This window comes from Biomphalaria glabrata, chromosome 9, assembly GCF_947242115.1.
Source record: "Biomphalaria glabrata chromosome 9, xgBioGlab47.1, whole genome shotgun sequence".
Lineage (NCBI taxonomy): Eukaryota > Metazoa > Mollusca > Gastropoda > Planorbidae > Biomphalaria > Biomphalaria glabrata.
Window position 1 is genome coordinate 8,257,330 of NC_074719.1, and position 3,768 is coordinate 8,261,097.

General features: G+C 30.1%; 1 protein-coding gene across 4 annotated transcripts in view; it reads right to left on the reverse strand.

The window, feature by feature from the left end:
• The window catches only part of LOC106071209 (zinc finger protein 345-like), a 29,387-nt gene extending 25,757 nt beyond the window's left edge, over positions 1 to 3,630 (reverse strand). Inside the window, exon 1 of one of the 4 annotated variants that reach the window (XM_056041372.1) lies at positions 3,495 to 3,630. The gene's annotated coding sequence lies outside the window, so the exon portion shown is untranslated. The other 3 variants (XM_056041371.1, XM_056041374.1, XM_056041373.1) reach the window with 3 other exon arrangements.
• Between the last annotated feature and the right edge of the window lie 138 nt (positions 3,631 to 3,768).

The following is a 3,768-nucleotide window of genomic DNA, read 5'->3' on the forward strand; positions in this document are numbered from 1 at the left end:
CATTAACCAACCAGTCGATGACCTCTGGAATTTCATTAAAAACCATCTTAAAAGCATTATAGAAAATCATATACCAACTAAATACACATCAAACAAAATAAATAAATGCCGGTTTAATAATAAACTAAAGAAGCTTTGTAAACAGAAGGAAAACCTATATAGAAAATTTAAAGAAACTAATGCAGAAAGAGTTTACAAAAAGTATATAAAAATTAAACACTTAACCCAAAAAGTAAGCAGACAGCTGCAGAGTGAATACATAAACAATGTAATATCTAAAGATAACAACAAAAACCTATGGTCATACATTAAGTATAAGAAAATGGAAACAACAGGCGTAGCGCCATTAAAAGATGAACATAACATAATACATAATGATAATGAAACTAAAGCAAACATCCTAAACAAATACTTTGCATCAGCATTCTCAGCCCCAGGAGACAAAGACATATTACTTAATTTGAACCAAGTAGACAACATAGAAGATATAGTAGTACAAGAAAATGGAATTCAAAAACTATTAGCCAACACCAAACCAAATAAAGCTTCTGGACCTGATGGTATTCCAGCTAGATTACTCAAAGAACTAAGTAATGAGCTAGCCCCAGTGTTCAAAATACTCTTTCAGGCTTCACTTAACCAGGGCAGAGTACCAAAGGACTGGAAAGAAGCTAATGTCACCCCCCTATTTAAAAAAGGAGAAAAATCAAACCCAGGAAACTACAGACCAGTATCACTTACCAGCATCACATGTAAAATCCTAGAACACATAATATGTAGCAACATCATAAACCACTTCGACAAACATAATGTCCTCACACCATACCAACATGGCTTTAGGAAATATAGATCATGTGAAACACAACTAATAGGACTAATTGATGATTTTTCAAAAGGTTTAGATAATAGTGAACAAATAGATGCTATCTTACTAGATTTTTCTAAGGCTTTTGACAAAGTTCACCACCATAGTTTGCTTAAAAAATTAAAATATTTCGGCATTAATGGTCCACTGCATCAGTGGATTAAAGACTTTCTGATAGGGAGAGAACAAACTGTAATAATAAATGGCTCTAAATCAACACCGATAACAGTAAACTCAGGTGTACCTCAAGGAACAGTCTTGGGTCCACTACTATTTTTAATTTACATAAATGATTTACCAAATTGCATTACTTCAGGAACAAAATTCAGATTATTTGCAGACGATTGCATAATATATAGAACACTAAAAACAACACAAGACACAGATATTTTACAAAGAGAATTAGATGAATTACAGAAATGGGAATCAAATTGGAGCATGTCTTTCCACCCAGAAAAATGTCAGTTGTTAAGAGTAACAAAAAAACTAAAACAAATTAATTCCACTTATCTTATTCATGGCAAACCAGTAACACAGACTAAAAACGCAAAATACCTAGGTGTTATAATAAATGAAAAACTGTCCTGGAATCCACATATTGATGAAACTACAAAAACATCAAACAAAGCATTAGGATTTATTAAAAGAAATTTCTATAAATCAAATAAGAACATAAAACTAAAATGTTATTTAACCTTGGTTAGGCCAATAATAGAATATGCATGATCCTCTGTTTGGGACCCCTCAACTCAAGAAAACATTAAGAAACTAGAACAGACACAAAATAGAGCAGTGCGATTCATAACAAACGAATATTCACATTTGACTAGATATACAAATACAAAAACAAAATTTAATAAAATACTCTGAAAGACACAAAGATAAAGGCACATTCCTCGTCCCATATGCTAGGACAAATTTATACAAATACTCCTTCTTCCCTAGTGCTATTAGAGCATGGAATGGGTTGCCTGAGCTAGCCAGGAAAACCATTGACTTGGCAGAATTTAAGTCATTGGTTAATATGCAAGACTAAATGCATGACGCGTAGGACGTAATCATCTTCTTTTTTGAAGTAACATCTGTATTATATAAGATAAGATAAGATAAACCATCATAGAAAAATTCAGGGCTTCAACATAGGTAAAAATATTTTTTGTTTAGAAAAAAAAGGGGTGGGGTCTACACCTGGAAACACTGCCGTATTTTGAGTATCACTGATCTAGACTAATATTGTAAGTAACTAAGAGTCTAAGTAAAGGATGTAGAGTAGAGTCACTATTAGTGACTATTGCAGAACAGGCATGTTTAAGGAACAGCTGGTCGAAATTAGTAAAAATCTAATTTATTTTGACATTTTCTGCTAAACTACTGTAATGGTACTGCGCATGGTCCATTTCTTTACATTTCCAATATATACTGGTTTTCCTTTCACAGCAGAAAATTATTTTTCACGTACCAGGAGAATCGCATAGGCCAAGGCTTAAGGCTTTTTAAAAATGATAATGACCCATCTCCTGTATGATACAGGAGGAAAAACGTCATTTCATAGCCATCTACCAGGAATTCAATTTTATAAAAATTGGGAGGTGTTCACCCAGTTTTTACCTTTTTAAAGATAGTCACAATTGTGAAACACTATAGATGTTATTTATATATATATATATATATAATATATATATATATATATAAATATATATATATATATAAATATATATATATATATATGAGTTTGTATTATTATACATAAATTTAAAAACATTTAGAGAATAATATTACATATATAGGCCTAATAACCTAAGTAATATATATATATTAATATATATATATATATATATATATATATATAATATATATATATATATATATATATATATATATATATATATACGCTATATATATATTGGGATTATTGGACCTAGATATATATAATTTATGATTACCAGACATCCAGCAAAAAGAGGACAAATCATAATATCAAATATCTTATATATTATGTTAATATAACCATAAAGGGTAATTCTGCAGGAGTTCAAGGGGCAGCCATCTTTGTTATTGTTTAGACTGTTATCTTGTATCTTGGGTTTTCTCTCCGATTTGGGTTTTTGTTGGTTTTTATTTTTGAAGCTAAATAATATGCTAGATCTAGTTATACCGGTAGTCCCCTTAAGTCTATTAATTAGACTCATAATCTAACTGCTAGAACTAGACTAATTACTATATTAATATGACAAGGTTCTTAAAGGCTAATAAAGGCAATAAAGGTCAATTAATTTTTGGTAATAAACTGTGCTGATATTTATTGTAGGCCTAGTTAAATTTAGATTCTCTATATATCAGAATAATTCAGAATAGATATAGACAATATTTAACTAGATAAAAAGAAGACAGAACAATAAGAAGCATATTGTATTAACACCAAGTCAAAATTAAAAGAAAAAGATTGCATTGCTTTGAAAACACAGAAGTAGGCCTAATGTAAATTCATGGTATTTTTAAGACACTATCTTGGTATTTCTTTGGACCATGTCCATAGGCATAAACAATAACAAAATAGTAACAAAGATGGCTGCCCCTTGAAATCCTGCAGAATTACCCAATTAATTACCCAATTAGTAGAAAATAAAACCTTGTAAGGAAAATCAGGGTAGTCCCGGTAGTGTGACGTCAATTACAATTGAATTAAAGAAGAGGTAAAGAATCTAAAAGATTTAGATACCCAGAGACATTTACTGACCACCATGTTGTTTTTAAGCATATTTATATCCCTTATCTAGATCTATATTAAACTTTTTTTAAAGAGATTTTTTGTTCTTATGCTGTCAACTTATGCATTTTAAAGTATATTTACTGAAATGAAGGTCTAAAAAAATGTTAATAATAAATTGCTGAAGTTGTTTCTT